Raw genomic sequence first — 17,174 nt, forward strand, 5'->3', positions numbered from 1 at the left:
ATCTTGTGGTCTTGCCGAATTCCAGGACATTACACTTTCGGGAAATTCTGATTTCTTACCTTTAGTTGTGTATATATATTTTTAATTAATTCGTAACCAGGTTGAGGGCATTTTTGTGCAATCACGGGTCCAATTAATGTAACCAGGCCGTCACGGGCCCCTAAAACAAAGGTTAACCCTATATTCCCGTGGTTATACCTTCATATTTTGATGGACCCTTTAAAATATAATCAGACACTTACTGCTCACTGGAGTTAATGCTTTGGTTCTCAGAACGCACAAAGCACGCACAACTCAAACACTTAGATAGTAAGGAAGTTGAGGGTATTATTTCCTTCTCGTAGAAAACTACTTTAAAATGTTATAGTATATAAGTGCGGGTGGCAATACCTTTAACTCGTTGATTGACCGTTTAACGTCAGTAGTCAAGTTGTTCTCCAGGGTGTTCTGGTGTAGCTGGTGTATCACCTCTCTCCATGCAGTTTGGCATTGGTTGTGGTATGGGCGATGTAAAACAATACATTCTTGTATAAAATATTTCGCATACAATCATTCAAATAAAAAAAGTTAAGCTGCACGGGCTCTATTGAACTTAACGTAACTGTTTCAAGATTCAGGATTTTTCTAATAATTTTTTTTTCGGATTGTTTCTCTGTCAGACAAGGAAAAAAGGGTAACTCTACTTAGCGCACTCAGGGAGTTATCCTAGTCTTTGAGCCGCCGGTTCCAAAAATCTGACTTGTCCCCTTTCGAGACAAGCGACCAGGTCTTTCGAGCTGCTAAAAAATGGCTTTTTTAAAGAAGCAACATTTTTGGAGATTAGCATTTTTTTTTTAAACTCCGATCTCTTTTTTTTCTTTCTCTCTCTTAAACTCCGTTTTTTTCTCTTTCCCCTCTTTTTCTTTGGTCTAATTTTTTTTTTAATCAAACTACGGCGGAGGTTTGCATCTTTTACTGCGTGTGAACAAAACTAAATAAACAATTAGAAAACAAAGCTTGCTGGTATTTAAAAATAAAAGGATTCTTTTTTCAATGCATTTAAAAGATGTGGTGCTTCAATGGTATGAGGCACAAGCAAAACATGTATTCCAAATAAAAGTCTGTTGGATATAATAATATATCATGCGAAAAAATTATAACATATCATGCAAAAAAATAATAACATATTATGCAAGAAAATAATAAACTATCATGTTAAAAATAATAACATATCATGTCAAAAAATAATAACATATCATGCAAAAAAATAATAACATATGCAAAAAATAATAACATATCATGTAAAAAAAATATCATATCATGCAAAAAATAATAACTAAGCATGCAAAAAAAATAACATATAATTAAAAAATAATAACATATCATGTAAAAATAATAACATATCATGCAAAAAATAATAACATATCATGCAAAAAATAATAACATATCATGTAAAAAATAATAACATATCATGCCAAAAATAATAAAATATCATGTAAAAATAATAACATATCATGCAAAAAATAATAACTAAGCATGAAAAAAATAATACCATATGTAAAAAATAATAACATATCATGCAAAAAATAATAACATATCATGTAAAAAAAATATCATATCATGCAAAAAATAAAAACATATAATGCAAAAAAATAATAACATATCATGTAAAAAATAATAACATATCATGCAAAAAATAATAACATATCATGCAAAAAAATAAAAACATATCATGCAAAAAATAATAGCATATCATGTAAACAATAATAACATATCATGCAAAAAAATAATAACATATCATGTAAAAAATAATAACATATGCAAAAAATAATAACATATGCAAAAAATAATATAATATCATGCAAAAAATAATAACATATGCAAAAAATAATAACATATCATGTAAAAAAAATATAATATCATGAAAAAAACATTAACATATCATGCAAAAAAATAATAACATATCATGTAAAAAATAATAACTAAGCATGCAAAAAATAATAACATATCATGAAAAAAAAAATCATATCATGCAAAAAAATAATAACATATGCAAAAAATAATAACATATCATGCAAAAAAATAATAACATATCATGCAAAAAATAATAACATATCATGCAAAACAAAATAATAACATATCTTGCAAAAAAAATATCATATCATGCAAAAAATAATAACATATCATGCAAAAAATAATAACATATAATGCAAAAAATAATAACATATCATGCAAGAAAATAATAACATATCATGCAAAAAATAATAACATATCATGCAAAAAATAATAACATATCATGTAAAAAATCATAACATATCATGCTAAAAATAATAACATATCATGCAAAATAATAATAACATATGGAAAAAATAATAACATATCATGCAAAAAAAATATAATATCATGCAAAAAATAATAACAAATGCAAAAAATAAAAACATATCATGCAAAAAAATATCATATCATGCAAAAAATAATAACATATCATGCAAAAAATAATAACATATCATGCAAAAAATACTAACATATCATGCAAAAAAATAATAACATATCATGCAAAATAATAATAACATATGCAAAAAATAATAACATATCATGCAAAAAAAATATAATATCATGCAAAAAATAATAACATATGCAAAAAATAAAAACATATCATGCAAAAAAATATCATATCATGCAAAAAATAATAACATATCATGCAAAAAATAATAGCATATCATGTAAAAAATAATAACTAAGCGTGCAAAAAATAATAACATATCATGCACAAAAAAATATCATATCATTCAAAAAATAATAACAAATAATGCAAAAAATAATAACATTTCATGCAAAAAAAAATAACATATCATGCAACACATAATAACATATCATGTAAAAAATAATAACAAATCATGAACAAAATAATAACATATCATGCAAAAAATAATAACAAATAATGAAAAAAATAATAACATATCATGCAAAAAAAAATAACATATCATGTAAAAAATAATAACATATCATGCAAAAAATAATAACATATCATGCAAAAAAAACATCATATCATGCAACAAATAATAACATATCATGCAAAAAATAATAGCATATTATGTAAAAAATAATAACTAAGCGTGCAAAAAATAATAACATATCATGAAAAAAAAATATCATATTATGCAAAAAATAATAACATATCATGCACAAAATAATAACATATCATGCAAAAAATAATAATTAAGCATGCAAAAAATAATAAAATATCATGAAAAAAAATATCATATCATGCAAAAAAATAATAACATATGCAAAAAATAATAACATATCATGCAAAAAAATAATAACATATGCAAAAAATAATAACATATCATGCAACAAAATAATAACATATCATGCAAAAAAAATATCATATCAGGCAAAAAATAATAACATATCATGCAAAAAATAATAACATATCATGCAAAAAATAATAACATATTATGCCAAAAAATTATAATATATCAGACAAAAAATAATAACATATCATGCAAAAAATAATAACATATCATGTAAAAAAAATATCATATAATGCAAAAAATAATAACATATCATGCAAAAAATAATAACATATCATGTTAAAAATAATAACATTTCATGCAAAAAAATAATAACGTATCATGCAAAAAAATAATAACAAATGCAAAAAATAATAACATATCATGCAAAAAAATATAATATAATGCAAAAAATGATAACATATGCAAAAAATAATATCATATCATGCAAAAAATAATAACATATAATGCAAAAAATAATAGCATATCATGTAAAAAATAATAACTAAGCGTGCAAAAAATAATAACATATCATGCAAAAAAAATATCATATCATGACAAAAAATAATAACAAATAATGCAAAAAATAATAACATAGCATGCAAAAAATAATAACATATCATGCAAAAAATAATAACATATCATGTACAAAATAATAACAAATCATGAAAAAAATAATAACATATCATGCAAAAAATCTTAACAAATCATGAAAAAAAAAATAACATATAATGCAATAAATAATAACATATCATGCCAAAAAATAATAACATATGCAAAAAATAATAACATATCATGCAAAAAATAATAACAAATCATGAAAAAAAAATATCATATCATGCAAAAAATAATAACACATCATGAAAAAAAAAATATCATGCAAAAAATAATAACATATCATGCAAAATATAATAACATATCATGTAAAAGATAATAACATATCATGCAAAAAAAATAATAACATATGTAAAAAATAATAACATATCATGCAAAAAAAATATCATATCCTGCAAAACATAATAACATATCATGCAAAAAATAATAACATATCATGTAAAAAATAATAACATATCATGTAAAAAATAATAACATATCATGCAAAAACAAAATTAACATATCATGCAAAAAAAATATCATATCATGCAAAAAAAATATCGTATCATGCAAAAAATTATAACATATCATGCAAAAAATAATAACATATCATGCAAAAAATATCACATCATGCAAAAAATAATAACATATCATGCAAAAAATAAGAGCATATCATGTAAAAAATAATAACTAAGCATGCAAAAAATAATAACATATCATGCAAAAAAAATATCATATCATGCAGGAAATATTAACAAATAATGCAAAAATATCATATAATGTAAAAAATAATAATATATCATGCAAAAAATAATAACATATCATGCAAAAAATAATAACATATGCAAAAAAAATTTACATATCATGCAAAAAATAATAACATATCATGCAAAAAAATAATAACACATGCAAAAAATAATAACATATCATGCAAAAAAAATATCATATCATGCAAAAAATAATAACATATCATGCAAAAAATAATAGCATATCATGTAAAAAAATAATAACTAAGCGTGCAAAAAATAATAATATATCATGCAAAAAAAATATCATATCATGCAAAAAATAATAACATATCATGCAAAACATAATAACATATCATGCAAAAAATAATAACATATCATGCAAAAAATAATAACATATCATGCAAAAAATAATAACATATGCAAAAAATAATAACATATCATTCAAAAAATATCATATCATGCAAAAAATAATAACATATCATGTAAATAATAATAACATATCATGCAAAAAATAATAACATATCATGCAAAAAAAATATCATATCATGCAAAAAATAATAACAAATCATGCAAAAAATAATAACATATCATGTAAAAAATTATACCATATCATGCAATAAATAATAACATATGCAAAAAATAATAACATATCATGTAAAAAATAATAACATATCATGCAAAAAATAATAACATATCATGCAAAAAATAAGACCATATCATGTAAAAAATAAAAACATATGCAAAAAATAATTACATATCATGTAAAAATAATATCATATCATGCAAAAAACAATGACATATGCAAAAAATAATAACATATCATGTAAAAAATAATAACATATCATGCAAAAAATTATAACATATAATGCAAAAAAAATATCATATCATGCAAAAAATAATATCATATCATGCAAAAAATAATAACATAGCATGCAAAAAATAATAACATATCATGCAAAAAATAATAGCATATCATGTTAAAATTAAAAACATATAATGCAAAAAAAATATCATATCATGTAAAAAATAATATCATATCCTGCAAAAAAATAATAACAATGCATGCAAAAAATAATAACATATCATGTAAAAAATAATAACTAAGCATGCAGAAAATAATAACATATCATGTAAAAAATAATAACATATCATTCAAAAAAATAATAACATATAATGCAAAAAATAATGACATATGCAAAAAATAATAACATAGCATGGAAAAAATAATAACATATCATGCAAAAAATATTAACATATTTTTGCATGATATGTTATTGTTTTTTGCATGATATGTTATTATTTTTTGCATGATATTTTATTATTTTTTGCATGATATGATATTTTTTTTGCATATGTTATTATTTTTTACATGATATGTTATGATTTTAATAATATGATTATGATATGTTATTATTTTAATAGTAACATATCATGCAAAAAATAATAACATATCATGCCAAAAAAACATAACATATCATGCAAAAAATAATAACATATAATGCTAAAAATAATAACATATCATGTAAAAAAAATAACGTATCATGCAAAAAATGATAACATATCATGTAAAAAATAATAAAATATCATTTAAAAAATAATAACTAAGCATGCAAAAAATAATTACATATGCAAAAAAAAATATAATATCATGCAAAAAATAATAACATATCATGCAAAAAATAATAACATATCATGCAAAAAATAATAACATATCATGTAAAAAATAATAACATATCATGCAAAAAAAAATAACATATGCAAAAAAAATATCATATCATGCAAAAAATAATAACATATCATGCAAAAAATAATAACATATCATGCAAAAAAAAATAACATATCATGCAAAAAATAATAACATATCATGCAAAAAATAATAACATATCATGCAAAAAATAATAACATATCATGTAAAAAATAATAACATATCATGCAAAAAATAATAACATATCTTGTAAAAAATAATAACATATCATGTAAAAAATAATAACTAAGCATGCAAAAATAATAACATATGCAAAAAAAAATATCATATCATGCAAAAAAAATAACATATCATGCAAAAAATAAAAACATATCATGCAAAACATAATAACATATCATGCAAAAAATAATAACATATCATGCAAAAAATAATAGCATATCATGCAAAAAATAATAAAATATCATGCAAAAAATAATAACATATCATGCAAAAAAATAATAACATATGTAAAAAATAATAACATATCATGTAAAAAATAATAACTAAGCAGTCAAAAAATAATAACATATGCAAAAAAAATATCATATCATGCAAAAAATAATAACATATCATGCAAAAAATAATAACATATCATGCAAAAAATAATAACATATCCTGTAAAAAATAATAACATAGCATGCAAAAAATAATAAAATATGCAAAAAATAATAACATATGCAAAAAATAATAACATATCATGTAAAAAATAATAACATATTATGTAAAAAATAATAACATATCATGTAAAAAATAATAACATATCATGCAAAAAATAATAACATATCATGCAAAAAATAATAGCATATCATGCAAAAAAATATCATATCATGCAAAAAATAATAACATATCATGTAAAAAATAATAACATATTATGCAAAAAATAATAACATATCATGTAAAAAATAATAACATATCATGCAAAAAAAAATAACAAATCATGCAAAAAATAATAACATATCATGCCTAAAGTAAAAACATATCATGCAAAAAATAATAACATATCATGCAGAAAATAATAACATATCATGTAAAAAAAAAAAACATGTCATGCAAAAAATAATAACATATGCAAAAAATAATTACATATCATGTAAAAAATAATAACATATCATGTAAAAAATAATAACATATCATGGAAAAAATAATATCATATCATGCAAAAAAATATCATATCATGCAAAAAATAATAACATATCATGTAAATAATAATAACATATCATGCAAAAAATAATAACATATCATGCAAAAAAAATATCATATCATGAAAAAAATAATAACATATGCAAAAAATAATAACATATCATGTAAAAAATAATAACATATCATGCAAAAAAATAATAACATATTCAAAAAATAATAACATATCATGTAAAAATAATAACATATCATCCAAAAAATAATAACATATCATGCAAAAAAAATTAACATATAATGCAAAAAATAATAACATATCATGCAAAAAATAATAACATATCATGTAAAAAATAATAACGTAGCATGCAAAAAATAATAAAATATGCAAAAAATAATAACATATGCTAAAAATAATAACATATCATGTAAAAAATAATAACATATCATGTAAAAAATAATAACATATCATGTAAAAAAATAATAACATATCCTGCAAAAAATAATAACATATCATGCAAAAAATAATAGCATATCATGAAAAAAAATATCATATCATGCAAAAAATAATAACATATCATGCAAACAATAATAGCATATCATGCAAAAAATAATAACATATCATGTAAAAAATAATAACATAGCATGCAAAAAATAATAAAATATGCAAAAAATAATAACATATCATGTAAAAAATAATAACATATCATGCAAAAGATAATAACATATCATGCAAAAAATAATAGCATATCATGCAAAAAAATATCATATCATGCAAAAAATAATAACATATCATGTAAAAAATAATAACATATCATGCAAACAATAATAGCATATCATGCAAAAAATAATAACATATCATGCAAAAAATAATAACATATCATGCAGAAAATAATAACATATCATGTAAAAAATAATAACATATCATGCAAAAAATAAGTACATATGCAAAAAGTAATAACATATAATGTAAAAAAAAATAACATATCATGTAAAAAATAATAACATATCATGTAAAAAATAATATCATATCATGCAAAAAAAATATCATATAATGCAAAAAATAATAACATATCATGTAAATAATAATAACATATCATGCAAAAAATAATAACATATCATGCAAAAAAAATATCATATCATGCAAAAAATAATAACATATGCAAAAAATAATAATATATCATGTAAAAAATAATAACATATCATGCAAAAAAATAATAACATATGCAAAAAATAATAACCTATCATGTAAAAAATAATAACATATCATGCAAAAAATAATAACATATCATGCAAAAAACAATAACATATCATGCAAAAAAAAATAACATATCATGCAGAAAATAATAACATATCATGTAAAAATAATAACATATCATGCAAAAAATAGTTACATATATTGTAAAAAATAATAACATATCATGCAAAAAAATAATAACATATGCAAATAATAATAATATATCATGTAAAAAATAATAACATATCATGCAAAAAATAATAACATATCATGCATAAATAATATCATATCATGCAAAAAATAATAACATATCATGTAAAAAATAATATCATATAATGCAAAAAAAAATATCATATCATGTAAAAAATAATAACATATCATGCAAAAAATAAAAACATATCATGTAAAAAATAATAACATATCATGCAGAAAATAATAACATATCATGTAAAAAATAATAACATATCATGCAAAAAATAATAACATATCATGCAAAAAATAATAACATATCATGCAAAAAAAATATCATATCATGCAAAAAATAATAACATATACAAAAAATAATAACATATGCAAAAAATAATAACATATCATGCAAACAATAATAACATATCATGTAAAACATAATAACATATCATGCAAAAAAAAATTAACATATGCAAAAATAATATCATATCATGCAAAAAAAATATCATATCATGCAAAAAATAATAACATATCATGCAGAAAATAATAACATAGCATGTAAAAAATAATAACATATCATGCAGAAAATAATAACATATCATGCAAAAAATAATAACATATCATGCAGAAAATAATAACATATCATGTAAAAAAAAATAACATATCATGCAAAAAAATAATAACATATGAAAAATAATATCATATTATGCTAAAAAATATCATATCATGCAAAAAATAATAACATAATATGCAGAAAATAATAACATATCATGTAAAAAATAATAACATATCATGCAAAAAAAATATCATATCATGCAAAAAATAATAACATATCCTGTAAATAATAATTACATATCATGCAAAAAATAATAACATATCATGCAAAAAAAATATCACATCATGCAAAAAATAATAACAAATGCAAAAAATAATAACATATCATGTAAAAAATAATAACATATCATGCAAACAATAATAACATATCCAGCAAAAAAAATATCATATAATGCAATAAATAATAACATACCATGTAAAAGATAATAACATATAATGCAAAAAATAATAACATATCATGCAAAAAATAATAACATATCATGCAAAAAATAATAACATATCATGCAGAAAATAATAACATATCATGTAAAAAATAATAACATATCATGCAAAAAATAATAACATATCATGTAAAAAATAATAACATATCATGCAAAAAATAATAACATATCATGCAAAAAAATAATAACATATGCAAAAAATAATAACATATCATGTAAAAAATAATAACATATCATGCAAAAAATAATAACATATCATGCAAAAATAATAACATATCATGCTAACAATAATAACATATCATGTAAAAAATAATATCATATCATGCAAAAAAAATATCATATCATGTAAAAAATAAAAACATATCATGCAAAAAATAATAATATATCATGTAAAAAATAATAACATATCATGCAAAAAATAATAACATATCATGCAAAAAATAATAACATATCATGCAAAAAAAATATCATATCATGCAAAAAATAATAACATATGCAAAAAATGATAACATATGCAAAAAATAATAACATATCATGAAAAGAATAATAACATATCATGTAAAAAATAATAACATATAATGCAAAAAATAATAACACATGCAAAAAATAATATCATATCATGCAAAAAAAATATCATATCATGCAAAAAATAATAACATATCATGCAGAAAATAATAACATAGCATGTAAAAAATAATAACATATCATGCAGAAAATAATAAAATATCATGTACAAAATAATAACATATCATGCAGAAAATAATAACATATCATGTAAAAAATAATAACATATCATGCAAAAAAATAATAACATATGCAAAAAATAATATCATATTATGCAAAAAAATATCATATCATGCAAAAAATAATAACATATCATGCAGAAAATAACAACATATCATGTAAAAAATAATAACATAGCATGCAGAAAATAATAACATATGCAAAAAATAATAACATATCATGCAAAAAAATAATAACATATGCAAAAAATAATAACATATCATGTAAAAAATAATAACATATCATCAAAAAAATAATAACATATCATGCAAAAAAAATTAACATATAATGCAAAAAATAATAACATATCATGCAAAAAATAATAACATATCATGTAAAAAATAATAACGTAGCATGCAAAAAATTATAAAATATGCAAAAAATAATAACATATGCTAAAAATAATAACATATCAGGTAAAAAATAATAACATATCATGTAAAAAATAATAACATATCATGTAAAAAATAATAACATATCCTGCAAAAAATAATAACATATCATGCAAAAAATAATAGCATATCATGCAAAAAAATATCATATCATGCAAAAAATAATAACATATCATGCAAACAATAATAACATATCATGCAAAAAATAATAACATATCATGTAAAAAATAATAACATATCATGCAAACAATAATAGCATATCATGCAAAAAATAATAACATATCATGCAAAAAATAATAACATATCATGCAAAAAATAATAACATATCATGCAAAAAATAATAATATGTCATGCAAAAAATAAGTACATATGCAAAAAGTAATAACATATCATGTAAAAAATAATAACATATCATGTAAAAAATAATAATATATCATGTAAAAAATAATATCATATCATGCAAAAAAAATATCATATCATGCAAAAAATAATAACATATCATGTAAATAATAATAACATATCATGCAAAAAATAATAACATATCATGCAAAAAAAATATCATATCATGCAAAAAATAATAACATATGCAAAAAATAATAACATATCATGTAAAAAATAATAACATATCATGCAAAAAAATAATAACATATGCAAAAAATAATAACCTATCATGTAAAAAATAATAACATATCATGCAAAAAATAATAACATATCATGCAAAAAATAATAACATATCATGCAAAAAAAAATAACATATCAGGCAGAAAATAATAACATATCATGTAAAAATAATAACATATCATGCAAAAAATAGTTACATATCATGTAAAAAATAATAACATATCATGCAAAAAATAATAACATATCATGCAAAAAAATAATAACATATGCAAATAATAATAACATATCATGTAAAAAATAATAACATATCATGCAAAAAATAATAACATATCATGCAAAAATAATAACATATCATGCAAAAAATAATAACATATCATGTAAAAAATAATATCATATAATGCAAAAAAAAATATCATATCATGTAAAAAATAATAACATATCATGCAAAAAATAATAACATATCATGTAAAAAATAATAACATATCATGCAGAAAATAATAACATATCATGTAAAAAATAAAAACATATCATGCAAAAAATAATAACATATCATGCAAAAAATAATAACATATCATGCAAAAAAAATATCATATCATGCAAAAAATAATAACATATACAAAAAATAATAACATATGCAAAAAATAATAACATATCATGCAAACAATAATAACATATCATGTAAAAAATAATAACATATAATGCAAAAAAAAATTAACATATGCCAAAATAATATCATATCATGCAAAAAAAATATCATATCATGCAAAAAATAATAACATATCATGCAGAAAATAATAACATAGCATGTAAAAAATAATACCATATCATGCAGAAAATTATAACATATCATGCAAAAAATAATAACATATCATTCAGAAAATAATAACATATCATGTAAAAAAAAATAACATATCATGCAAAAAAATAATAACATATGCAAAAAATAATATCATATTATGCAAAAAAATATCATATCATGCAAAAAATAATAACATATTATGCAGAAAATAATAACATATCATGTAAAAAATAATAACATATCATGCAAAAAAAATATCATATCATGCAAAAAATAATAACATATCCTGTAAATAATAATAACATATCATGCAAAAAATAATAACATATCATGCAAAAAAAATATCATATCATGCAAAAAATAATAACATATGCAAAAAATAATAACATATCATGTAAAAAATAATAACATATCATGCAAACAATAATAACATATCCAGCAAAAAAAATATCATATCATGCAATAAATAATAACATACCATGTAAAAGATAATAACATATCATGCAAAAAATAATAACATATCATGCAAAAAATAATAACATATCATGCAAAAAATAATAACATATCATGCAGAAAATAATAACATATCATGTAAAAAATAATAACATATCATGCAAAAAATAATAACATATCATGTAAAAAATAATAACATATCATGCAAAAAATAATAACATATCATGCAAAAAAATAATAACATATGCAAAAAATAATAACATATCATGTAAAAAATAATAACATATCATGCAAAAAATAATAACATATCATGCAAAAATAATAACATATCATGCAAACAATAATAACATATCATGTAAAAAATAATATCATATCATGCAAAAAAAATATCATATCATGTAAAAAATAAAAACATATCATGCAAAAAATAATAACATATCATGTAAAAGATAATAACATATCATGCAAAAAAATAATAACATATCATGCAAAAAATAATAACATATCATGTAAAAAATAATAACATATAATGCAAAAAATAATAACATATGCAAAAAATAATATCATATCATGCAAAAAAAATATCATATCATGCAAAAAATAATAACATATCATGCAGAAAATAATAACATAGCATGTAAAAAATAATAACATATCATGCAGAAAATAATAAAATATCATGTAAAAAATAATAACATATCATGCAGAAAATAATAACATATCATGTAAAAAATAATAACATATCATGCAAAAAAATAATAACATATGCAAAAAATAATATCATATTATGCAAAAAAATATCATATCATGCAAAAAATAATAACATATCATGCAGAAAATAACAACATATCATGTAAAAAATAATAACATAGCATGCAGAAAATAATAATATATCATGTAAAAAATAATAACATAGCATGTAAAAAATAATAACATATGCAAAAAATAATAACATATCATGAAAAAAAATAATAACATATCATGTTAAAAATCAGAAAAAATTATCGAGTAAAAAGGATTCTTTTTTCTATGCATTTAAAAGATGTGGTGTTTCAATGGTATGAGGCACAAGCAAATCATTTTTTCCAAATAAAAGTCTGTTGGATATAATAATATATCATGCGAAAAAATAATAACATATCATGCAAAAAATAAAAACATATCATGCAAAAAATGATAACATATCATGCAAAAAATAATAACATATCATGCAAAAAATAATAACATATCATGTAAAAAATAATAACATATCATGCAAAAAATAAAAACATATCATGCAAAAAATAATAACTTATCATGCAAAAAATAATAACATATCATGTAAAAAATAATAACATATAATGCAGAAAATAATAACATATCATGTAAAAAATAATAACATATCATGTAAAAAATAATAACATATCATGCAAAAACAAAATTAACATATCATGCAAAAAAAATATCATATCATGCAAAAAAATATCGTATCATGCAAAAAATTATAACATATCATGCAAAAAATAATCACATATCATGCAAAAAATATCATATCATGCAAAAAATAATAACATATCATGCAAAAAATAAGAGCATATCATGTAAAAATAATAACTAAGCATGCAAAAAATAATAACATATCATGCAAAAAAAATATCATATCATGCAGGAAATATTAACAACTCATGCAAAAAATATCATATAATGTAAAAAATAATAATATATCATGCGAAAAATAATAACATATCATGCAAAAAATAATAACATATGCAAAAAAAATTTACATATCATGCAAAAAATAATAACATATCATGCAAAAAAATAATAACACATGCAAAAAATAATAACATATCATGCAAAAAAAATATCATATCATGCAAAAAATAATAACATATCATGCAAAAAATAATAGCATATCATGTAAAAAAATAATAACTAAGCGTGCAAAAAATAATAATATATCATGCAAAAAAAATATCATATCATGCAAAAAATAATAACATATCATGCAAAACATAATAACATATCATGCAAAAAATAATAACATATCATGCAAAAAATAATAACATATCATGCAAAAAATAATAATATATCATGCAAAAAATAATAACATATGCAAAAAATAATAAGATATCATTCAAAAAAATATCATATCATGCAAAAAATAATAACAAATCATGCAAAAAATATAATATCATGTAAAAAATTATACCATATCATGCAATAAATAATAACATATGCAAAAAATAATAACATATCATGTAAAAAATAATAACATATCATGCAAAAAATAATAACATATCATGCAAAAAATAAGACCATATCATGTAAAAAATAAAAACATATGCAAAAAATAATTACATATCATGTAAAAATAATATCATATCATGCAAAAAACAATGACATATGCAAAAAATAATAACATATCATGTAAAAAATAATAACATATCATGCAAAAAATAATAACATATAATGCAAAAAAAATATCATATCATGCAAAAAATAAAATCATATCATGCAAAAAATAATAACATAGCATGCAAAAAATAATAACATATCATGCAAAAAATAATAGCATATCATGTTAAAATTAAAAACATATAATGCAAAAAAAATATCATATCATGTAAAAAATAATATCATATCCTGCAAAAAAATAATAACATAGCATGCAAAAAATAATAACATATCATGTAAAAAATAATAACTAAGCATGCAAAAATTAATAACATATCATGTAAAAAATAATAACATATCATGCAAAAAAATAATAACATATCATGCAAAAAATAATGACATATGCAAAAAATAATAACATAGCATGGAAAAAATAATAACATATCATGCAAAAAATATTAACATATTTTTGCATGATATGTTATTGTTTTTTAATTGATATGTTATTATTTTTTGCATGATATTTTATTATTTTTTGCATGATATGATATTTTTTTTGCATATGTTATTATTTTTTACATGATATGTTATTATTTTAATAATATGATTATAATATGTTATTATTTTAATAGTAACATATCATGCAAAAAATAATAACATATCATGCAAAAAAACATAACATATCATGCAAAAAATAATAACATATAATGCTAAAAATAATAACATATCATGTAAAAAAAATAACATATCATGCAAAAAATGATAACATATCATGTAAAAAATAATAAAATATCATTTAAAAAATAATAACTAAGCATGCAAAAAATAATAACATATGCAAAAAAAAATATAATATCATTCAAAAAATAATAACATATCATGCAAAAAAATATAACATATCATGCAAAAAATAATAACATATCATGTAAAAAATAATAACATATCATGCAAAAAATAATAACATATGCAAAAAAAATATCATATCATGCAAAAAATAATAACATATCATGCAAAAAAAAATAACATATCATGCAAAAAATAATAACATATCATGCAAAAAATAATAACATATCATGCAAAAAATAATAACATATCATGTAAAAAATAATAACATATCATGCAAAAAATAATAACATATCTTGTAAAAAATAATAACATATCATGTAAAAAATAATAACTAAGCATGCAAAAATAATAACATATGCAAAAAAAAATATCATATCATGCAAAAAATAATAACATATCATGCAAAAAATAAAAACATATCATGCAAAACATAATAACATATCATGCAAAAAATAATAACATATCATGCAAAAAATAATAGCATATCATGCAAAAAATAATAAAATATCATGCAAAAAATAATAACATATCATGCAAAAAAATAATAACATATGTAAAAAATAATAACATATCATGTAAAAAATAATAACTAAGCAGTCAAAAAATAATAACATATGAAAAAAAAATATCATATCATGCAAAAAATAATAACATATCATGCAAAAAATAATAACATATCATACAAAAAATAATAACATCTCCTGTAAAAAATAATAACATAGCATGCAAAAAATAATAAAATATGCAAAAAATAATAACATATGCAAAAAATAATAACATATCATGTAAAAAATAATAACATATTATGTAAAAAATAATAACATATCATGCAAAAAATAATAGCATATCATGCAAAAAAAATATCATATCATGCAAAAAATAATAACATATCATGTAAAAAATAATAACATATTATGTAAAAAATAATAACAT

Source organism: Euprymna scolopes, chromosome 24 (genome assembly GCF_053919585.1).
Source record: "Euprymna scolopes isolate OS-2025 chromosome 24, ASM5391958v1, whole genome shotgun sequence".
NCBI lineage: Eukaryota > Metazoa > Mollusca > Cephalopoda > Sepiida > Sepiolidae > Euprymna > Euprymna scolopes.